Genomic DNA, 25,119 nt, shown 5'->3' with positions numbered 1-25,119 from the left:
GAAGAATTATGCATGTGTAATACTTCAATTTAATTGGCAAGTGGTGTGGACTCAATATTTGTCTTGCGATTTCCGTGTGCAGTAAGGACAGTAACAGAGGTCCTGAATGGGGAGCAGAGCCTTTGTTCATTTTACTTCAGGCCTCCTAGTAATAGAGAGATGGGTAAGTGGCTGCAACCTAACGAGATGGTGGCATTTGTTAGGAGAGGATAGCAAATGCACCCCAAACTTTCAGGAGTTTAACACATAAAGGTATATGTCTAACTGATGTGGGTTGGACACTCTTTTCCAGGTGTTGACTTGAGGACCCAGGCTGTTTCCATTTTGTAGCAAGTCATCTGGAACTCACAAGGTCATTGCAAAAAGGAAGAGGGGGCTGGAGATGCATGGGATGCCTTTAAAGGTCATGTCTGAGGGAGGCATACATCACTTTCCACACATATGTAGCTGGACAGAACCCAATTACATAGGCTCTTCCCAAATTCAGGAGTGTCAGAAATAAAAGGTGCATGTGGATGCTCAGTGAGCAGCTACGGCCTCTGCCCCAGGGACTACCATATTGTAAGTAGTGAAGTAGAAATCGCTTGTTATATTATTCCCAGGAAGACACTGATTGTGACTTTGAATAGGCAGCTTTCTGAAGACTGGGAAAACTTGTGTTGTGGGTTTGGGGATCTGTTTAGAAAAGCAGCAATGTTGCATCATCCTGGAAATCTTCTATCTACAAATCCTGCACCATGCTTTTACAAGAGGCAAATGACTACAGAGAAAGATGATGTACTATTTTGTTTTCTTTTGTCCAGGAGAGGTGCTTCCAGGTACTCATCTTGCCAATCTTCCTTAAAGCTGTGCTTGCACTTATAAATGTTACTTATAGCTAAGGATGCAAAGCCTAAAATGTGCACTGAAGGTTATTGATAATCTAGGTTATCAAAGAAAGATTACATGTCTCCTGATAGGCTGGTTAAGGTAGGGTGATTTAGAATACATTTTAAATAAAGCCTTATAAAAACCTGTTTAATTCTTTGAGGTTTTAATGACTAAATAATTAGCCATTCCTTATTTGGGCTCTGCACATGACCAGAATCCACAGGCCCACATCAGACAAAGTAGATGTTTACAGAAGAATTATTGATAAATTGTCCAATGGATTGATCACACTACATTGGCTTGTGTTTCTCACTAAAATCCTTGAGGCAAGGAGGCAGATGGAGCCTGCCTATTCTAACCCAATGCCTGGCACAAAATATGTATTTTAAAATGTTGATTATTGTAAAATAACAAAGTTTAAAAATAACTGTTGATTTGATTAATTGATCTCTCCAATAAATCAAAAATCAATGATTCTGCCTATGAATGCCCTTTTTTTCTCCTGCATTCTAAATGCCTCCCTTGCTTATAGTGTTGTCAGAAACTCAGTTCTTCTTGCCGGCACAGTAAAGGGTTAAAGATCAGCGAGCCGGTTAATATGCAGGCAGAGTTTATTAGTAATGTATTCTCAGGGAAGAGAATGAGCCTAGCTTAGGTGGGCAAGAGAGGCATAGGCCCCTGGTCCCTTTGTCCTGAGGACTTCTATAGTTTGCAGGGTGAGATGAGGGAGTTACATATTGATTGGCTGGTAAAGGCGATGTCTGCCTTCCCCTAGGGAGGATGTGACCACCTAAACATAGACATGTGTGGGGGTCTGCTTCCCAGGGTCCTTATCTTTGCTCCAGACTACATCTGGTCATTCATTATAAAACAGATACATGATTGGAGGCAGTTAATCAAAGTGAAGGCAGTTAACCAAAGTTATTTATGGGTTTTGTCTGTAAGCACTATGATCCTTCATAAAACACATATGATGTGACCGGAGGCAGTTAACCAAAGTTATGTATAGGTTTTTTCTGTAAGCACCATGGACTCCCTCCCACCCCTTTTCCTTCTATATTCTCTAACTTCTACCTAACAACAGTAGTCATGAGCTTTGCATGGCTTCTTCTAGAACATATAAAACCTGGGTTCTAAAATCAAGTTGATTGTCCTTGCCTTAATCATTAAGGTAGTCTATACAGATGTATTTCTTCACTGCCACTCAACAGTGTTTAGTAGTATCCACTGCACCACTAGGTGCTGGATGGCAGCCCCCACATGTAACTGAACTGACCCTCGAGTACACACTAGCTTTGTGGCAAAATGAAGGAATGGTGACATACACTCCTACTGTGTTCACCTCTCCACAGTTGGCTACTTCTTCAATATGCGACATCACCCAGGAATTCACAGCAGAGTCAGTGTTTGTTTTTCTAGAGTCCCCAACTTGGCAGTAGGAGAAATTCTGAAGAATTCAGCTCCAGTTCATTCTGGTAGTCTTCTATATTACATCATAAAATAAAAAATATTTTCGTTTTTTGGGGGGTGGAGGTGTATGATCCCAGCAAGACCAGAGTGGAGCGGGGAGGTGAGTCACGGGAGGGAGTCAGCTGACCCAGGTGTGTTACAATTAAATCAGCCGTGTGGACAAGAGCTCAACCCTCCCTGACTATAAACACTGACTCAGCCATCCTGCCTGAGGGTGGGGAGAGAGGGAGCCAGGTATCCCCGTGGCAGCCTAATAACCTGGATGAGGGCCTCTGGTGGGCAAGGAGTAACTCTCAGCACTTCAGGTCTGTTGGGCTCCTGGAATGAGCCTGCTTCCAGAGTCAGAGAAATGTTCAAACACCAGGTGTGTCTGAGCAGGGTGGTACCTGGGGCCAGGAGAGTGCTCTCTGTTCCATCTTAGTAAATGACCTGAATTTAGGCAGATATTGTTATCCTGGGGCAACATGAATTACATGTGGCTTTTCTAGTATATTACTTGTGATATCATTCCAGATGGTAGATGCTATCAGTTGCTCTGCCTTTTGTTGATATTTGAGGCAGGTTGGGCTGTTTTGGTGATGGCTGATGATATCTAAGTGTTTTAAACAGTTGGTTTTGTGTGTATGAATGCATGATAGTTATTACAAAGAGCACCTTGTTTAAAGTTATATATACAACTGCACTGAAACATTCCTGTATTGTGAAGAGTAAATAGGTTTGAGTAAAGTGCATATATTAATGCAGTAAATGGCATTATTATTTAAACATATGGAGTTCTGAATCTCAGTAGAATAATGGTGTCTGCATAGATCCAAATCTCTTCACATAACCCCCCCCCGAAATCACCCAAATCACAAGCATTAAATTAAATTAAATTAAAACCATCATTTACAAAAGTCGACAGTATTAATAGGAGACAGTTCCACAAACTTCATGTTACTTATATGATATGGAGCGGGATAAACACCCAGGTCCAGCCAGGTGGCTCTGGAGCCCACCCATGTCTGGAGTGCTGGACAGAGACCATAGAGAGTAAGTGGAGAAAAGGACAGGAGTCCAGGGAGCCTGGGGTGACCAGCCTAGACATCAGCCCTGGAAAGCCAAGTCTTATTCTGAATGGAAATACTTTAATGCATGTAACAGTCTTGGGCAAGATGGGTTTCAGGACAGGAAAATTTGGAAGGGCATGTGCCCCTTGGAGACTGGGCAATGTGGAGAAAGAGCAGTGAAAAGGATAAAATTAAAGAGTCTTGCAGAGACAAAAGAATCACAAAATCACGTCACCTTTCCTCACTCCAAGCAGCACTACAATAGAATGCACTTCACTATGTAGACAGTAGAGGGTGTGATTGAATCAGAAACCTAGTTAGCCACCCCAAGCCCTGTGCCTTTTCTGCATCAACTCATTGTTGTCCAGAAAAGAAAATCGCTTATAAAAGGAGCAGAAAGAGATGGACAACATTCAAGCAAAGCTTTAATCAGACTAAAACAAAGTTTGAAAATCAAAATGTTTTAGGGTTTGAATATTCTCAGTTCCTCTCACACACAAAGCCGAAGAAAACAGCAATATATAGTGTTCCAACATTAATTATTTAAATATCCTGAGGTAAGCATTTTCATAAATATAACTTTAAATCAGAGACTCAAAAAAATTAAAGCTAAAATGGATTAAACCCAGGAAGATATGAAGTGAAAGTTGGCAGAATGCAGAAAAGGAAAATAGGGAGATTCAAGATGGCAGCAGAGTATGCAGAAGGTACACTCACCTTCTCTCAGGTCTAAACTGGAATTACAGCTAAATTATAGAACAACCTGAATAACCAAATGAAGACTAGCTGAATAGAAGTCTTATAACCAAAGATTTACTGAATAAGCCACATGGAGACTGGAAGGAAAGGCAGAGACACGAAAAGGGCCGCACCTGTATGTACCCACGTACACTGGTTGAGAATCCACATGGCTCTCTCAGCTACAGAGGTCTCCCCTAAGGAAAATGGAGTGTCAAACTCATGCTGGGCTCCGCAGCCCAGAACACCACATCTGGCTGTGAAAATCAGTGGGGATTCTGTCCATCAGGGAGAGACTGGAGCCTGCTAGAAACCCAGGTATGCTCTTAAAGGGATAGTACACAAAATCCCTTTCACAGCAACTCACCCTGAGCTCTTCGAGAGGGAGGGTGGATCAGAGCAAACTGGAGCTGGGCGAGAACAGACTGGGTTGCATGGCTCCAGGGAAACAGCTGAACAGACAGCTACTAGGGTTCTTGTGCTGAGTCCCTCTCCCAAACTGCCCACAGATGCCATTTTTCCTAAGTTGAGCACTTTCCTCCATACAGCATCACCCTGGAGGAATGCAGTAGCCTCACCCTCTCGACTCCTTGCTGCCCTGCCCTGCAGAGCTCATACCCTGCTGAGGAGTTAGCTGCCTGGGCCCATAGTAAAGACTTTCGTGGAGGGCTCTTGAGGGTAGATTCGGGGTGACAGACTGAGTTGTGTGGCTCTGGGGCAGGCCCTCCACCCTCCTTCCTGTTTGCCAGATCTGCACTGACTCCACAACATGAGATCCACTTGCTCCACCCTCCTGACTCTCCATGACTTCTCACTGCTGAACTTGTGACCTGCACTGGAGTCAGCAGACTGGCAAGCTTGGGACCTGGGTGCACACTCTAGAAAGGCTCTCGAGGACGTCCAGGCAGAATCAGTGAGGGACTGAGTTTTGTGGCTCTAGGGACGAAGCCATTTTTCCCTCACACATCTGATCATTCCTGTGCAGAGCCTTCCCTTCACATGGCCAACTCTTGGTCTGTTTGGGCTTGATGAACTCTGCTGGCCTTATCCTGACAACTTCCTGAGACTCCACCCCACCACAAAGGTCCGAGGGCACCCTGCAGGTAGCAGCTGTACTTGTGTACTCTGAGGCTTTTCTGAATGGCTGTAATCTCAGCACTGGCACCAAGTGTGAATCTGCACCATTCTGGTGAACAAGACTCGCTCCTTTGCTGGTGACTAAGAATCTACCTCAAGCAACTGCCATACAATCAGAGGTTCTTTCAGTGAGCAAGGTTAACAGTCATCTGGCAAGCAGAGGTGGATCTCGGAGTGCCTTGGGCATTTTGCTGAACTGCCCCAGGGACCAGTGCTGGTAGAAGCCAGCCTTTATGTACAGCTTGGCCCTGTGTACACACACTCAGGCCCAGCAGAGGCACCTACAAACTGTGGATCACTTTATAGCTTCAAAAATGTAGACCAGGCCTGGTCAAAGGCAGCACATGAAATTTACCTGCACCAGAATTTCTCCCAAGAGATCGCAAGACTGACCAATAACTCCAGTGACATGCTTCAGACCACATCAGAGCATGACTCAATTAGATCCAAAGTGCCGAACCCAAAGGGAGATCTTGGCAGTGAATTCCAGTTATGAAGTCAGCCATAGTACAGCAGTTTGTACACTGTGGTCAAGATCAATCCTCATATTCAGCCAGCCTGAGGGTCAACACCACTCGTGGATGGGCCAACAGCAATAAAAACTCAACTACAACAGGAAGGTTTACATAACTCATCAATGACATTCCTGGTGCACTTAACTCAGGTGATCAGAAAGATGGCACCACTGAGCCCCACAAGATGCCTACTGCATAAGGCCATAGTACCAATACTGGTAGGCATAACAGATCTACCTAATACACAGAAACAAATTACAGGGAGGCAGCCAAATGGGAAAACGAAGATGCCCCAAATGAAAAAACAGAAGAAATCTGAGGAAAATAACTAAATGAAATGAAGGCAAGCAATCTATAAGATACAGAGTTCAAAACAATTGTTATAAGGATGCTTAAGGAACTTAGGGGAAAAATGGATGAACTCAGAACTTAAATAAAGAGATAGTAAACATGAAAAGGGACATAGAAACTGTTAAAAACTAGTGGGAAATGAAAATACAATTTCTGAAATGAAGAATACACTAGAATCAATCAATAGCAGATTAAATGAAGAGAATTGAATTTGGAAGAGAAGATAGCAGAAAATGCCCAATCAGAGCATCAATAAGAAAAAAAAAATTTTTTTTTTTAAATGAGGATAGCTTAAGGGGCCTCTGGGAAGACAGCAAGTGTAACAACATCCACATTACAATGGTACCAGAAGGGAAGAGATAGAGCAAGGGATTGAGAATTTATTTGAAGAGCTTTCCTAACCTGGTGAAAGTAAAAGACAAACAAGACCAGGGAGCACATAGAATTCCAAACTAGATCAACAAAGAGAGGCCCACCTTAAGAAACATTGTAATTAAAACAGCAAAAGTTTAAAAAGGGAGAATCTTAAAAGCAGCAACGGAAAGACAGTTACCTACAAAATAACTCCCATTTCAGCCCAGAAGGGACTGGCACGAAATATTCAAACTGATGAAAAGTAAGGACCTACAATCAAGATTACCCTACTCAGCTGGGCTATCATTAAAAATTGAATGAGCAATAAAGGGCTTCCCAGATACGTAAGCGAATACCAAACCAGTGTTACAAGAAATGCTAAAGAGACTTCCATAATAGGAAAAAAGAGAGAAAAAAATGGAAGACTATAGTTATAAGGAATGAAATGGCAATTAATATGTACCTATTAATAATCACTTTAAATGTAAATGGATTAAATCCTGTAATCAGAAGACATGGGATAGCTGAATGGATAAAATAACAAGACCCATATATATGCTGTCTACAAGAGATCCACCTGAGAACTAAAGATATACACAGACTGGGGGTAGGGGGGGGTGAAGTGGGAAAAAGATATTTCATGAAAATGGAAAAAAAAAGTCGGGGTAGCAATACTTATTCAGATGAAATAGATTTTAGAACAAAGACTCTAATAAGAGACTATAAGAAGGACAATACATAAAGGGATCAATCCAACATTTATGCACCAAACACAGGAGCACCTAAATGTATAAAGCAAATCTTGATGAACATAAAAGGAGAGACCCACAGTAATAAAATCAAAGTAGGGATTTTAACACCCATTGATATCAATGGATAGATATTCCAGACAGAAAATCAACAAGAAAACAGTGGCCTTATGTCACACTAGGCCAGATGGGGTTAACTGATATTCTCAGAGCATTTCACCCCAGAGCAGCAAAATATGCATTCTTTTCAAGTGCACATGGAACATTTTCTAGGATAGACCCCATGTTAGCACACAAAACAAGTCTCAATAAATTTAAGAATGTTGAAATTATATCATTCACCTTCTCTGACTACAGTGGTATGAAATAGGAAATCAATTACAAGAAGAAGATGCAAAACACACAAACACATGGTGGCTAAAGAACATGTTACTCAACAATGAGTGGGTTAACAATGAGATCAAGGACAAAATCACAAGATACCTTATGACAAATGAAAATGAAAACACTATACAAAACCTATGGGATACAGTGAATGCAGTCCTAAGAGGGAAATTCATAGCATTACAAGCCAACCTGAAGAAACAACAAAAATCTCAAATGAACAATCTAACCTTACACTGGAAAAAAAAAAAAAAAAAAAAAAACAGGAAAAGAACAACAAGGAAAGCCCAAAGTGGAAGGAAGGAAATAATAAAGACCAGTGCATAAATAAACAAAATAGAATTTTTAAAAATACAAGAGTTTGTTCTTTGAAAAGGTAGCTACTCTCATCAAGAAAAAAAGAGAGAGGACCCAAACAAAAATCAGAAATTAGAGCAGAAAACAAGAAACTTTTAACATCATAGAAATACAGAGGGTTATAAGGAAATATTATGAACAACTATGTTCTCAGAAATTGGACAATTGAGAAGAAAGAGATAAATTCCTAGACACATAAAATTTTCCAAAACTGAATCAAGAGAAACAGAAACAAACTGTACAACTAATGAAATGGAAGCAGTAAACAAAAACTCCCAACAAACAAAAGTGCAGGACCAGATGGCTTCACAGAGAATTTTACCAAACATTCAATGAGGAACTAACACCTATTCCTCTCAAGCTATTCCAAAAAATTCAAGAGGAGGGAAGACTCCAAAGCTCATTTTATGAGGCCAGCATTATCCTAATTCTAACCAGATAAAGACACTACAAAGAAATTATAGGCCAATATACATGATGAACATAGATGCAAAAATGATCAACAAAATAGCAAAAACTAATTCAGCAATACTAAAAAGTTCATAAGCATGATTAAGTGGGATTCCTGAGATGCAAGGTTCAATATCCCCAGATCAATTAATGTGATATAACACATAAACAAAATGAAAGGTAAATGTCACATGATCATATCTGTAAGTGCAGAAAAACATTTGACAAATTCTAGCATCCATTTTGATAAGAACTCTCAGCAAAATAGGGATATAGGGAACACATCTCAACATAATAAAGGCCATATATGTGACAAACCACAGCCAACATCATGCTCAATGGGGAAAGTGTTTCCCTTAAGATCTGGAACAAGACAGGGATATCCATTTTCACCCCTTTTATTCACTACTGGAAGTCCTAGCCATAGCAATCTTACAGAAAGAAGAAATAACATGCATCCAAATTTGCAAGAAAGAAGTAAAACTTTTATTAGTTGTCAATTATATTATATCTTCTCTGGAGAATGCTAAAGATTCCACCAAAGAGCTACTAGAACTGATATGTAAATTCAGCTCTGGCTGGTGTGGCTCAGTGGATTGAGTGCTGGCCTGCAAACCAAGGAGCACATTTCCAGTTGGGGCACATACCTGGGTTGCAGGCCAGGTCCCTGGTTGAGGCGAGAGAGAGGCAACCACATATTGATGTTTCTCTACCTCTCTTTCTCCCTTCCCCTCTCTCTAAAAATGAATAAATATTTTTTAAAATTCAGGAAATTAGCAAGATACAAAAAAATAAGCAGGGATCAGTTGTACAATATTTTTATATACCAATAATACACTTTCAGAAAAGGAAACTAAGGAAACAATACCATTTACAATTATATCACACAAAAAATACAATACCTGAAATAAATTTAACGAAGAAGGTAAAAGACCTATGCTCAGAAAATTATAAGATACTGAAGAAATTGAAGATAGAATTAAATGGAAGCATATAGAAAAAAGGTAACCAGACTTCCAGCCAAGATGGAGGCATAGGCCTACACACTCTGTCTCCCTCCACAACTAAGAAGGACTACAACTACCACAAAACCAAAAAATAACCAGAAGTTCCAGAAAATAAAGCTACATGGAAGTCCAACGTATGAAGTCATAAACAAGTGGTGCTCGTCCGGACAGGAAGAGACTCTGCACAAGTCAGCCAGCAGCAGCAGTGTGTCTCCCTCCTTCCTTGAAGATCCCTTCCTGGAGGCTGTGTCCATGAGGAAGACACCTCCAAAATTCTTGCCGATATCATCAACACCCCAGCCAGAGAGAAGGCAGCCACCCCAGAGGTGACATTCCATTGAAAAGGAAACTCCTACTAATGTAAGACAATTTCTGCCACCATCCAAGCAGAGCTCCCGATCTCTTACTTTTGGATTCATGTAGTAGCCACTCATTCCTCAGAACAGTGGGACATACGTAGGACAAATGGCGTTGCCAGGAAGAATAGATCCACCAGCCGAAGGAGGTCTGCAAGGGTTCTTTTGTAGTTTCACTTGACTTCAGAAACATTTCCAGGCAAGATGCAAGGCTTCAATCAACAGTTCTACTGGCAACCTAACATCTAATGTTTCTTGCAGATACTCATGAATAAAAAACACTGAAATATGATTAAACCATATTATTTAGGCTGTGATGAGTCACTCAAAGTAGAGGGAGATTATGTGATTATTGTGAAGATATTAAGTTTGAACAGAGCCTACAGCGTTGAAATTTGATCAGTCACCTCTGCTGCTAAACAATATGATTAAAGAATGATTTTATGGAAAAAATAAAAATAATAAATAAATAAATAAAAAATGGAAGCATATAACATGCTCATGGGTAAGAAGAATTAATATCATTAAAATGTCCATACTACCCAAAGCAATCTATAGATTAGACACAATTCCTATCAATGTTCCAATGGCATACTTCACAGAACTAGAACACATAATTCAAAAATTTACAAGGAACCACACACACACACAAAAAAAACTCACATAGGCTCAGTAATATTGAGAAAGAAGAAAAGAGTTGGAGGTTGTATACTACTACATGGTGTTGCGAAAATTAAACAGATACATGCCAAAAATGAAACTAAACCACCTTACTACACCATATACAAGAATGAACTAAAAATGGATTAAAGACCTAAATGTAAGACTTGAAACCATGAAACTACTATCAAAAAACATAGGCAGTAAAATTGCTAACATTTCTCATAGAAATATTTTTTTCTGATATATCTCCTTGGACAAGGGGAAGAAATGAAAAAAATAAAGAAATTCGACTACATACATCTAACTAAAATGATTTGCGCAGCAAAGGAAGCCATCCACTAACCAAGAGACAACCAACTACTGAAGGGGAAAAGTTATTTGCCAGTGATGCATCCTAAAAGTGTTAATATCCAAAATTGATAAAGCACTCATACTACTCAACACCAAAAAAACAAACAACCCAATTAAAAATGGGCAAAGGACCTGAATCAGCACTTCTCTAAAGAAGACATAGAGATGGCTTATAGACATATGAAAAATGCTCAACCTCACTAATCATCAGAGAAATGCAAATTAAATCCACATTGAGATATTATCTTGCACCTGTCAGAATGGCTATCATCAATAAATCCACAAACAAGTGTTGGTATGGATGTGGAGAAAAAGAACTCTTGTGTACAGTTGGTGGTAATGCAGATTGGTGTAACCACCATGGAAAACATAATGGAAGGTCCTCAAAAAATAAAAAAAGGAACTGCCTAATGACCCAGCAATTCCACTTCTGGATATATAGCCAAAGAAACCCAAAACACTAATTTGAAAGAATATATGCACCCATATATTTATTACAATGTTGTTTACAATAGCCAGTTATAGAATCAATCCAAGTGCCCATTGGTAGACAATTGGATAATGTAGAAATGGTACAAATATACAGTAGAATATTATTCTGCCATAGAAAGAAGGAAATTTTAGCATCTGCAACAGGATGGATTGACCTAGATGGTATTATGCTAAGTGAAATAAGTCAGTCAGAGAAAGATAAATGCCATATAATTTCACTCCAAGTGAAATCTAAAGAACAAAGTAAATGAACAAACACAACTGAAACAGCCCACAGACATTAAAATTAAGAACTTTTGTTCTTCAAAAGACATCCTTAAAAAGAGTAAAAGGCAAACCACAAACTTTGAAAATATATTTGCAATACATGCATACAACCAAGTAGTCACATCCACAAGTATGTGTGTATCACATATATATCACAAAACCCAATTTAAGAATGGGCTAACCTCTTAAGCAGATATTTTATAAAGGAGGATATAAAAACTATTCAATAAAGAAATAAAAAGTTATATTCAACCAGTGATGGTCTCATCTCAACCATATGATGTTCTTATCAGAGAAATGCAAATTAACACCATATTGCCTCTCGGCCTTTTGGCTAAGATCAAATGAAATGCAAATTAACACCTCGATATATCATTACACATTCACCAAAATAGCTAAAATTAAAATGACTAACAACATGAAGTATTAGTGGAGCAATTGGAGTTCTCTTAAATTGCTGAAGGAAATATAAATTGGTACAAGATATTTGGAAAAATATTTGGCTATATTTACTAAAGCTGAATATACATTTATCCTATGACACAGAGATTATACTGTGAAGTGTACTAAACAGAAATGAGTGCTTATATCACATGTATAAGTGGGTTCATAACAGCTTTATTTGAAATAGCCTCAAACTGGAAGCTTCTATTATCCACATAGTGATGAAAAAGAATGAGCTACTGATACACACACCACGTGAATAAATCTTACAAATACAATATTGACTTAAAGAAGTCATGCACAAAAGAGTATATATTGCATGGTTCTATTTCTATAAGGTTCCACACCAGGCAAATCCTGTCTATCTGGCACAAGTCAAAACAGTGATTATTGTTTGGGGGTACTTAATAGGAGAAGACATGAGAGAACCTTCTGGACTTGTGTGAAAAATAATCATCCAACTGTTTCCTTAAGGTTTGTGCACTTTACTATATGTAAGCTATATCTCAGTAAGATTCTCCCCCTTTGTCTTTTGTCTTTTGTTATGTGACAATCTTTTTATTTTCTTCTTCTTATGACTTCTTTATCCCCTCTGGTTTCTTTTCTCTCATTTTGTACAAGGTTTTTTCCACAGTTTACTTACTTTCTCTCCCTACAGTTTGTATGTCGGCCTTCTCACTGATTTGTGGCCTCACCTGTCCGCTCTCTGTAGGTGACTCATATCTGTTGCTCCATTCTGCCCCCTCTCATGGGGTCATAGGACTGATAGGAACATCAGTTATCTTGTCCCCTATGGTATGCTTCAGTTTCCTCTATAGCTTCATCCTCCAGGGTTGTTGTTCACTCTTATGCTTTAATTTCTTTCATGATGAGGAAATCATCCTCTTCCCAGTATTAGCCACCTTGACTTGCAATTTGCCTTCCTCTCATTTGTATCTTTTGGTTTCTAGGTCTTCCTTGTATATGTTATTGATCAAATCTAATTCTTCTTTCACTGCTTTTTTTCCCCTCGAAATTAAGCATTCAAGACTTTCAAACATTTTTCCTAAGCCATAGGCACATAGTTAATTTCTGTCCCCTTCTGGAAAGGCTGCAATTTTATCATGTTCCTATCAAAGTGTGGCACTTAGAATTAAACAGATGAGTTTATGGTGATTTGGCTTCTATAGACTGTCATCTCTCTCATTATGGAAGTTTTCTGGACATATAGTTACTTATTTGTCCCTGTTAGGGCTTTGAATTCCTGTTGGGTTTCCCAATCTGGATCTGCCCTGGATCCTCAAACTCATTTTAACCCAAAATGAAATACTCATTCACCCACTCACACCAGCAACTTCTCTATTCTTTATATGGCCAGCAGGTCAGGTTGCCTGCTTTCTACACAGGCAATTTGACCATTACCCTTATTAATCACCACTCTTCCTTCATTCTCTATTTGTGTATGTGGGTTTTGAGGGAGGGGAATTTTTATCACGATACAGAATTATCTCTTTATTCCTGTTAATTTTTTAATGTATTTTATTGATTATATTGTTACAATAGTTCCAACTTTCTCCCCTTTACTCCCCTCCACCCAGCATCTCCCTCCCCCAGCAACCCCCCCCAAGTCCATACCCATGGTTCGTACATACAAGCTTTCCTGCTTCACCCTTTCATATATTCTTCTTCTTCTTCTCTCTCTTTTTTTTTAGTAAATATGTGATTAATTAATTACTTTAACAATAAAAAATAACTATCCCTCCCTCTCAGATATTAAGACCCTTTGTAATCTTGTAAAGGACAATGGGCGAAGGTCTCAAGCTCCTCTAGCTGCTTCAAGCTGGACATGATCATTGTCCTACCTACCCTTGGGTCCAGAAATCCCTATTAATAGTGGGGGTGTGGAGGGGAGGGTGGCCTTCCCACATGGGGAAGGATCGTGCAGACTCCTGATCAGTTGGCGGTCTCTGGACAACAGCGTGCTTGGATTAACAGGCTGGCATCCTTGTGTTCTGGGGGCAACAGATTTGGCAAAAAGGGTTAAAAGACATCATTCAATTCATAACTACTAGATGACAAAAGGCAGGGATTAATTTTTCAATGTTCCACATTAGGGGGGAAAAAAGAAAAAAAGGGCTTCTTTGGAGGAAGGTGTGCCAGGCATATCTCACCTGTCCAAAAACCCTTTTGCCCATTATACCTAGTTTGGGCTGAGGGAAATAGTTTAGGTTTCCCCCCTCTCAGACCTCTGGGTCCTTTCTGTCCAAGCCATTAGGATAGAAAAGAGAAACCAGTTTTAAAGTGAAGCCCACAGACCACCCCATTCTTCACCAACCCAGCCATTTAGTTCAGCCAAACCGTTGAGTCTCAGGAGGCAGCGCTGCAGAGAGGATTAAGTGAGGCTTATACGTACAGACAATCACTCAGGTAATGCGGTCATAGGCTTATGCCCTTTGAAAACAGAAAACACATGTTAATTTATGTAACATAACCCACATACAAGTCTCTAAATCTGTAAAACTGTCTTATTGGGAAGACATCCAGTTGCAAGGCACTTGACATTCTACTTGCCTGCAACTTGAATATCTTTGATGATATCACAGACATGGTTTAATTTTCAAGTGAAACCGTATTTTAAATGAAAAGAAACTTCTAAGACGGTTAGCTGCACTACTTTATAGTCTACCACTGATCATTGTGATTTTCCTTGAATAATGATTTTTCTCCCTAAGATTACCCTCCTTGTCATTAAAGGGACTACATTAAGTCCATTTTTAATTTATCCTGTTCATTTGCATAAACACAACAAGAGCAGCAAATGATCACTTATGCTCTTTAGTTCTGCTTTGCTGGAACTTACCCAGGGAACATTTAGGGTGACCCTCAGTCTGCTCTTCAGGGCACAGAAGCTGGGCCACATACCTGGCATTCATCCTTGCCTGTATACACCTGTCCTTTCCAAGTCTTTCTGGTTTTTCATTGTGCTAATTTTTTAACTAGTGTTAAACTTTTCAAAGTAGACTCAACTTATCTAAAAATATAATAATCGTCCACCCACTAGGACCAGTTCCTTCTCCCAATTTTCTTCTCCTTTCTGTGACCATATTTGATGATTCCTCTTCATACATAGCACAGTCAAGTGCAGTATCCTTCCATAAAAGCTCTTGTGTCTGGCATTTTCCTTCCTGGTTCAAGTCCATAGTTTCCTACTGGATATCTTCATTATTTGCCCTATGTGTCCTTGTACCTTTAGCACCATGTCCCTAGACAGAGATTTCACTGGCTTCTGGGTTCACGTTGTACAATGGAAGCTCCTCCCCTTGGTTCAGGCCGTTACCTGGCCTACCTTTCTACTCTAATCCCCAGTGCTCCCAGGGCTAACCAAGATTCTAATGCTCTCTCATTGGCCACATCTAAAAACAGGACCCTGGTGATGTCCCTACAGTGTCCAGCTTAGATCTTGATCAAAATACAGCTAGTATTTGTTAAAATGAGTAAATCAATGAAGGACTTGCCCCTTTCTTTAATTGGCAAAAGTAGAAATAGAAATGGTTGAAAAATTACCACAGATATATCTGTATTCCTAAAAATACTGGACATTTCTGAACATAAGAAGAGGCTTCCAAAAATGAAAAAAAAATGACTGAAAAACAATCTTGTGTATCTTATTTAATTTTATACATTCAAGCAAAAGTCAAAGAATCTAGTTGCGATACAGTGCTAAGGTTTAGATTGTTGAATGTCAACAAAATTCTTAGCTTGTTCTTTGAAAGCAAAATACCAGACAGAGTATAAGATGATTCACCAGGAGGAGGAGGTGTGCCCCTCAGCTTAGGTAATATTACATGGAACTGATAAAAATGTCATAAAGTCACAGCAACATGGTTTCTGAGGGAAAAATTGAGATAATTTGTTGAGGAAAGTTAAGCAAGAATTGCATTTTAAAGTAATCTAAACTAATCAAAATTTTCTTCATTACACAAAAATCTTAGGAAAGGGAACAAAAAAATATAACAAATTTAAGTCCTTATTTTTCATAGTCACTATAATTTCTGTTACTGAAAAAAATAAATTGTTCCTCAGAATAAGTGTTACTAGAACCGTTAGCAGGGGATGGTTTATTGGAAAGTGTTATTATTCTCATGCAAATTCAGCATTTGGAATGACCAGCACAACTGGGGATCTTTATTCTGCTTTTACCGTGTCCATTTCATCAAACAAATAGACAAGGAATGAAGAGTCTTCTAAACTTACCAAAAATGTTCATGTTTGGAATTACCCATAATTACTCTCTCAATTCCTTCCATATTTCCTCCCCTCACTCCCACTTTCAGTTTCTTTGTAGGCAATTTTTCTTGATTGGGGTAGGTGGAGTGGGTGTGGGGGGCAAGGTCCCCTCTAGAGACAAGGCCAGAACAGTGGACAGGTTCAGCTGGACAATATGAGCTGAAAGAGAGAGAAACTATTCTTTTTTTTTCTTTTTTCTTATTTTTTTTAATTTATTTATTTTTAATTTTTTATTTTTGTTTTTTCAATTACAGTTGTCCCATTTTCCCCCCATTTCTCTCCCCCACCCAGCCCACCCCTTCTCCCGTAATCATATCCCTCCCCGTTGTCCGTGTCCATGAGTCATTTATACACGTTCTTTGACTAAACCCTTCCCTTACTTATCCCCCTTCTCTCCCTCCCCCCTCCCCCCTATTGACTGCTATTCTGCTCTTTGTTCCATTTAGTTCTCTTGTTTGTGTTGTTCTTTAGTTTCCTGTATTAGGTGATATCATATGGTATTTTTCTTTCTTTGCCTGGCTTATTTCACTAAGCATAATTCTCTCTAGTTCCATCCATGTTTTCGCAAATGGCAGGAGTTCCTTCTTTCTTTCTGCTATATAGTATTGCATTGTGTAAATGTACCACAGTTTTTTGATCCACTCATCTACAGATGGGCACTTAGGTTGTTTCCAGCACTTAGCTATTGTAAACAGTGCTGCAATGAACATAGGTGTGCATAAGTTCTTTTGAATTGGTGTTTCAAGATTCTTCGGGTATAATCCTAGTAGTGGAATCGCTTTGTATATGGAGGAACTGCCCTGGGAGGGTCGTCAGAGAGAAGCCTACCAGAGAGCTTTCAGCCGCTCTCATTTGCATTGCACCTGTTAATGGTTCATACCAAATTCACCAATATTCAGTTCAACAGCAAAAATCAACATTTGTTAAAAGTGGTGAGAGGAGGAGATTTGAGTATATAACTTGGTTTACATTAATGAATACTAACTTTCCATGAAGATTTAAATAAGAGCAGAATTCATCCTGGTGCTCAGAGATCATAAGGATCAGACAAAATCTAAATAGCAATAACACAATGCAATAATACACACTGTGCAATGGTATATAAACTAAGATTTATTACCATATTTTTTGCTCCATAAGACAACTTTTTCCCCCCGAAGTGGGGGGAAATGTCTGTGCATCTTATGGAGTGAATATTGCGTCACAGACCATGATGTGTATTACCTGACCTGTCAGTGGTGGCGACAGCTGTTAGAAGAAGAAGTGGTGGGCCCACACGAAACCCCTGGGGTTGCTTAAATGTCCCACTTCACTGCAGAAACTCAGGGTGTCTGGTCAGTATGAAGATAGCAAAGAAAATGTTATCAGTGACTGTGAGCAACTGAGCTTCATAAGTTCTGACACAGCGATGATGAGTTCTTGGAGTTCCCAGAAAACTAGAAGAGTACTTGAACCTTAAAGACTTTCCTCATTTGTTAATGACAGTGATGATGGTTCCTGATACTGTTGTTGACTGCTGTTCACTTTACATGGTTGAAATATTATTGTTATATTTTATTAAATATTTTAGTACACCATTCTTGTTTTCCTCTAAACCTAGGTGTGTCTTATGGTCAGGTGCATCTTATAGTGTGAAAAATATGGTAACTAAGTGCAATGAGGGTTCAAAGGAGGGAGAGGATGTGGCTGGGAGCTTGGAGCAGACATGGGGAGCAGTACAAGGGCCAAATGGGGGTTGAAGGTGACAACAGTAGTGACTGATGAACCAAAGATGACTGCTAGCTCACTGTGCTAAAATAGGTCACCTCACCTCTTCCTGCTATAAAATGAGAACCAAATGTCACCCACTGCATAAGGCTGCTGTGATAGTTTAAGATAAGTATTTAGCATAATGAGTGGCCTGTAATCATTTCTTAATAAATGTCAGCAATTGCCTGTTACAGTTTAAAATGGATTTTAAAGGATGGGCAGGATTGTAGGAGGAGGTGAAGCAGAGGGTAACGTGGTTTAGGCTTAGCAACTGGATGTATGTGTGTGTGTGTGTGTGTGTGTGTGTGTGTGTGTGTTCAATATATAGCAGATACATGAGCCACGAAATAGAAAATATCCATGTGGTGTTAGTGACCAGTAAGTCTTTGAAGGCTATTCCATATGTCCAATAGGAATATAATGTGAGCCACAAGTCATTTTAAATTTCCTCGTAGTTAACAGTCACAAGATTAAAATAAAACTAATTTCAACAATAGATTTTATTATTGTTAATAAGGTATTTTACATTTTTTGTGCTAAGTTTTCAAAACATGGTATGTTTTTTCTACTTACAATACATCTCAGTTCAGACTCCCCACATTTCAAGTGATCAGTAGCCACATAAGGCTAGTGACTGCTTATTGGACAGTCTAACTGTAGAAGGTCTTGCTCTGATAATAGTAACACTTTCTCCAAAGCGTTTCCCCAGTACAATCAATTTAAAAGAAAAAATGAGAAAGGAAAAAGAAAGAAAAAAAATAATCCACGTGTTTTTCTCAGCTGGCCTAATCCTGAGATAGTCACTAAGGAAAGCACTTTAGTAAAGAATTTTGGTAGATACTGGACATACTTTAGCCCTTCTAGATCATAGTCACATAGAGGCTCTAGAAATCTTGCAACAAAGAAACCTGTTTCAGTCCTGTAACTCCACATTTCCCAATTTAGTAGGAGTATGGAACAATATTTTCTTTTAACACTTACTAACATTGGTAATATTGGTTGGCAGCCTGTTCTCTTCAACCTACTTTTTTACCTTGAGGGTCTTAGTTTTTAAATATTTTATAAAAACTTTACAGTTTCCCATAAAAATAGTGACTCAGTATTTCTTACAGTGCATTGCATCTAATGCTCAATCAGTATTTGTTTAATTAATGAATAGTTGTGATCAAGACCCCCCCCATAGATTAGTTTTCCTCTATAGAGGAATTAAATGATAACTTGTGATAATTTAAAATTGTGAAGGTTAGGAACACTTTAATATACCCTAGAGAAATTTTAGTTTACTAAGAAACCAATATGTTTGAAATGAATTGACACTTCTCTTAGGAATACAGCCATCTTAAAGTTTAATAACCAAATTGAAACTGATGCCCTTTGCTGAGGAAATGCTTCTTGTGGCCATCACATGCTATGAGACTAATCCAGCAAGGTTCAGAGGGCTTCCCAAGTCACTCCAGCTGCTTCACCTGACCCAAGGGAAGCCTCAGTCAGTCTGCTTCTTTCTTTAATATACAATTATATTTTTCTTATATAAAGATAGAGTCTTTATGGTGCTGGTGTTTAAAGTTTTTGTATGTATGATTTTGTAACATGGCATATATGTGGACTATAAGCTCAGTTTAACATGTCTTCTGGTTAATTTGAGTTTGGCTAATTATTGTATTTTTGAAAGTCAAAACCCCTTGGGAAGTTGATTAATAACATTTTGCCTAATAAGTTTTTCCCACGGGTACTCAAAAAAAAAAACAAAAACAAAAACAAAAAAAAAAACAAACCAACAACCTTGTCTTAAATACCTAGAGATGTGACTCTATCAACATTAGTGAAAACTGGACATTGGCAGAAACATTGAATTCTATTTTTCCCATGTGGTGAGAGCACTGGGTACCTAAAACAATAGTCTGATGTTAGCAGAATGGTAAGTATTGAGAGACTGCTAGTGATGGCAAACCCCTTCTTTGTGAGGCCAGATGTGTTTATCATCCTCCCTAGTGTACTATTTTATTAAATCCAAATTGGAAATATATGCTGGAATGCTAAAACCCAGTAAGTATTAGTGCAAATGCCTGCTTCATGATCCATATTGTATGATGCCCACGGTGCATGGACAAATGAAAAACTTAAGGTTGGGGGTCCACAGTGTAATCGTTTAAGGATTGTTCAAATAGATGAAATGCTGTGTGATAGTATAGATATGAATTAATGGTTAGTGGGCAAAGCATAACATACACCATCATGTGTTGTACATGAGATGGAATGTATGCATGACTTTGACCTTTCTTGTTTTGTAAAATGAAACATGTGGGAGTGTAATAAAGATTTTCAAAGTGGACATCTATAAGTATGGACTTATTCTCTGGGGTTCACATATCCTCTTTAGACATTTTTGAAATACATTTTTGATTTCAAGGATAATACTTAATAATTCATTTTACTATATTCTGGGTCATCTAAGGCAGTGTTTTTCAAGCTGTGGGTCATGAGCCCCTAGTGGACTGTGACCCATTAAATAAAAGTGAGTGGAATGGAAAACATCAGAATGTGTAGTTAGTAATAAGATTGAGTTATGTTATATAAAATGTTTGGGTTTTTTTATACATGCATATGGGTATGCGTCATGATGTGAAATGTATTCATTATGGTGGGTGGATGTCAAGAGATAGAAAGCTATTAATTGCTGGTTTTCAAACTTTGCTGCACACTGCACTTATCAAATTGGCTTTGAAAAATAGGTCTGCATAGGCCCCACTCCCAGAAATTCTACTGTAATTGATTTGAGGTGTGACATGGGCGTGGGGTTTGCATAAAACTCTCAGGTGTGCAGTGCTGGGTGAGAGCTCCTGAAGAGGTGAGCCTATAACCAAGTTTTTCCAGGTCATTTCAGTGCTCTCCTTTGGCTTGTGTTTACTTAATTTGCTTTGGGACAAAGTCATCCCACAAATTGGAATTGTTGCAGAATATGAGGAAGGGGGCACTGAGGACATAGATAATGTCTGCCACAAGTGAAGACCAAGTGTAGTCTAGTGGAGAGGATGAATAAAAGCTTCACAGTAGTTCAGATAAAGAAATGTGGAGGGAGAATTCATGGAGTCAAAGAGAGATTGGAATAATATGAATTGTGTGAGCATTTCCACCTGCCATTTCACTCTGAGTGAATGTCCGTGAGTCCGCATGATGTGGAACACCATGGTCTCCTATTTCCTCAGGTCGTCTTTTCATAGATGCCTCTCACTATTGTGAGTCTCTCAATACAGCAGATTAACGTTAAGGATAATTCCTGATTTATTCTCTTATATTAACCCTTCTCACAGAAGATAACAACTCCACTATATTCATTTATCAAGGAGTGACTTAGTTCAGTACATCATCATCTATTACATTAAAATAGTCTTGTTACTTCTTACTTCCTATTTGTCAGCCTTTTTTATTAATTATTTTAGGGGAGTTGAGGAAAATAAGGCCTTAAAAAAATTTTTTTTAATGCTGTAGATTTGAGAAATAGAACAAAATATTCTCAGACGGTTAAATTTTTTAAAAAGTCTGTTGAATACTAAATAAAAGTACAAATCTTTTCTTTTAAATGTAAAAAAGTTAAAGAACCTTTCAAAAGTCTGTTGGAGATATTTTGAAGGGACATAAGATTTTTCCTTGATATCATATTCTTTTCAGAAGAACGTTTTATTTTCCGGGTTTAAAAAATATTATTTTGTATTAGTTTTAGGTGTTCAGCATATACTATAGAAAGTGTTCCCACCAATATTTCCAGTATCCACCTGGCACCATACGTAGTTATTACAATATAATTGACTATATTGCCTATGCTGTGCTTTACATGGCCATGACTATTTTGTAAGTAAAATTTGTACTTCTTAATCCCTTCACCATTTTCACCCAGTCCACCAACCCCCTTCCCCTCTGGCAACCAGCAGTCCACTGTTTGTGTATATGAGTCTGTTTCAATTTGGTTTGTTCAGTTATCTTGTTCTTTTGATTCCACATAGAAGTGAAATCGTATAGCATTTATCTTTCTCTGACTGGCATTTCATTTAAAATAATACTCTCTAGGTCCATCCATGCTGTCACAAATAGTAATATTTCATTCTTTCCATTGTATATATGTACCACATCTACATTATCCAATTATCTGTTTGTAATATACTTATTTGGTTATGCTATTACAGTTATCCCAATTATTCCCTCTTTGCCCCCTCCTCCTGACACCCCCATTCCCTTGAGAGTCTTACAAGATAATTCGAACCAAGGACCCAAGCTGGCCACAGTCCGTCAGCTGACCCCTCTGCAGTGCGTGAGCGTGGCAAGCTGCTGAAGCCCATAAAGCATGGGGGCAATTTGCCCCCACTCCAGAGCCACACAACTCAGTCTCTGACATCACTTGAGTTTATTCTCAAGAGCCCTCCAAGAAAGTCTTTACTATGGGTCCAGGCAGCTGACTTCTCAGCATGGTTTCAGTTCCACAGGCAGGGTGTTGGAGAGTAGGCAGGGAGTAGAGAGGGAAGGTTTTTTGCATTTCTTGAGGATATTGTTCTATGGAAGGGAATGCTGGATCCAGGAAAGATGGTGTCTGTGGGCATTGTGAGATTGAGATTCAGCACAGGGACCATGGCCTTTGTCTCTTCTGCTCTCTCCTTGGAGCAACACAACCTAGTCTGTCCTCTCAAGACTTCAGTTTGCTGTAGTTCACCCTCCTTCTGCAGGATCCCAGGGTGACAGGCCACAAATGGGATTTTGTGTGCTGCCCCTTTAAGAAAGCATTTGGGTTTCTAGCAGACTCCAGTTTCTTCACTGATTTTTATGGCCAGGTATTATGTGAACTCCTTTTCCTCACTCTGGTACCCTGGAGACCCTTCACTCCTCAGGGGAGACCCTTGCAGATGAGATAGCCCTCTGGTTTTTCAACCGCCGCATGTGGGTATAGGCTAGGTCCTTTTGCATCTCTGCCCTTCCTTCAAGTCTCAATGTGACTTCTTTTACAAATCTTTGGTTACAAGATTCTGTTCAGCTAGTCTTAAGTTGGTTATCCAGTTGATTGTTCTATAATTTAATTGTAATTAAAGTTCGGACCTGAGAGGTGAGTGTAGATTCCACCTACTCCACCACCATCTTGGATCTCTCTTGTCACTTCTAATTGTAATGTTTACGTTCTTGTTATTAATTTATAGTTTTGCTTGCTACAATTGTACAAGATCATCAGAATAAGACATTTAGTTATTTTATTTGTGTATACGTATTTAATATAGTAATGTAAACAATGTGCTGGAGGAAGCACTAGAATTTTTATGCCTTTAAAGGATAACCTTTCCTTGCTCCTGGCTCCCTTTGTTCTGTGTGACAATGGCTCACCCCGAGTACTGTGGGCCAGTAAATTAACCCAACTTCTTCTCCATCTAGCAGCAAAAATGAAAAGACATTATGAAGCAAGATAAATGGGGAGCTTAAAGTTTACATGTATTATTTTTTAATAGTTCTATCTATATGTGAAGTAGAAGTTCGGAGGGAAATCTGAATTAGAAAAAGCATTGGGATTTAAATTTTATCAAAAAAAAACCCAAACAAACAAAAAGGTGATGATGATGATGACTAATGTTGGTGATTTATTAAGCAATTACTAAGTACTCAGCAATGGGATAATGCTTTCCATGGACTATTTTACTTGATTCTTAGGACAACCCTTTGAGGTAGGTGTTATTACGGTCACCCCACTTAACACATAGGGAACCCAAGTAAGTAAAAAGAAAGTACTTTATCTGAAGTTCTCAGCTGGGAGTTAAGATGAAGGATGTTGCCATGGCTTGAGAGCTAATCTTCTCAAATACAAAGGGGCACAGAGGATATTCCAGGCCAGAAATTCATATCTAGAGAATGAAGGAAGGGATGAAATGTGTATAACACTGTCTAGGGAGTATTTCAAGGGAGGAAGTCAGAGCTCAGTTATATAGCCTGATGGAGGAGTTGAGGCTGTGAAATATTAGTGAGTTTTTTGAATGAGATCATTAAAAACAGATAAGAAATCCTGAGAATGAAACAAACAAGGTGCATGATGACACACAATAAGTATTAATTTAGAAAAGAAATACCTGAGAGACAGAAAGAGGGCGAGATTGAATATTTGAATGCACAAATCTGTAAAGATATAATACCAAATTATAACAGTGTTCACCTCTGAGAAGGATTTAGGCTACAGGTATTAGTGATGATGGTCAAAGAGAACTTGAACTTTGATCTTATATTTGTGCTTGGTTTTCTGTTTGGTTGCAAGTTAGATGACTGCATTTATGTACTTAATTTTGAAAAGGTATGCTGTTGATCTAAAAATAAGGTAATAGGTGATAATTTAGTAATTTTATATTCAGATCTCTAAATCCTAGACTAGAAGATTGCAAGGACTGTTTAAATTTGTATTAGCTAATTTGATGCAAGGGGTAAAGCAATAAACAAATTGTCACTTAATACTACATAGAAAATACTAATTGACTAATCATTGCTGATTAGTTCCATTTTTTTTTAAAGTGGAAGACTATTTGGAGTTTTAGAAATTTGAGTATTGGCATAGGAATTTAGAGAACATTCAGTTACCTGGTCCAGAGGTGGGGATGAGGGATCAGAATAGAATGGAAAGGCCATTCAGTGTGCTCCCATCTATCAGTGCCTCCTCCCAAAGCCACGTGAGGGAGCAAGTCCTCTATGTGAGTGTTCATGGTATTTTTTAAAAATGCATAAGAAACCCTAAATATTTGGTTCTATGTGTTGTAGATGGACACAAGAGATCTGGACTTTTAAACTTCTACTGGAAAAGATAAAGTGTGCAAGCCCTTTATGATGCTGGAGAGGTTGGGGCTGGACTAACTTGGGAGATGAGAAGAGATGCTGATGTGAAGGGTATGTAACAAGACTATATAACCCAGTGTGTGGCAACCTACGGACTACTTTTCATTTCCAAGTTCTTCAATAGGGTGAGGATGTTGTGTGCTCTAGCTTGGTTATGTTGGTGTGGATGTGACTTCTCTTTTCAGAGAGCCAAATGTTTACCTGTTTCCAGGTTATCTGAAGGATTTAGTTTATAATGCATTGGCCACAGGGCC

The 25,119-nt window shown here is 38.7% G+C and overlaps 1 long non-coding RNA gene across 1 annotated transcript in view; it reads left to right on the top strand.

Annotated features, from left to right (window-relative positions):
• LOC150003118 (uncharacterized) overlaps nucleotides 1-24,915 on the top strand; it is a 69,325-nt gene extending 44,410 nt beyond the window's left edge. Inside the window, exon 3 of the long non-coding RNA XR_016512653.1 lies at nucleotides 24,791-24,915. This is a non-coding gene — a long non-coding RNA (uncharacterized LOC150003118). The remainder of the gene's footprint in view (nucleotides 1-24,790) is intronic.
• The last annotated feature ends 204 nt before the right edge of the window (nucleotides 24,916-25,119 follow it).

This window comes from Furipterus horrens, unplaced genomic scaffold, assembly GCF_987537825.1.
Source record: "Furipterus horrens unplaced genomic scaffold, mFurHor1.1.pri manual_scaffold_8, whole genome shotgun sequence".
Taxonomy (NCBI): Eukaryota; Metazoa; Chordata; class Mammalia; order Chiroptera; family Furipteridae; genus Furipterus; species Furipterus horrens.
Note: the sequence above shows the minus strand (reverse complement) of the source record. Positions and strands in the feature narration are given on the sequence as shown.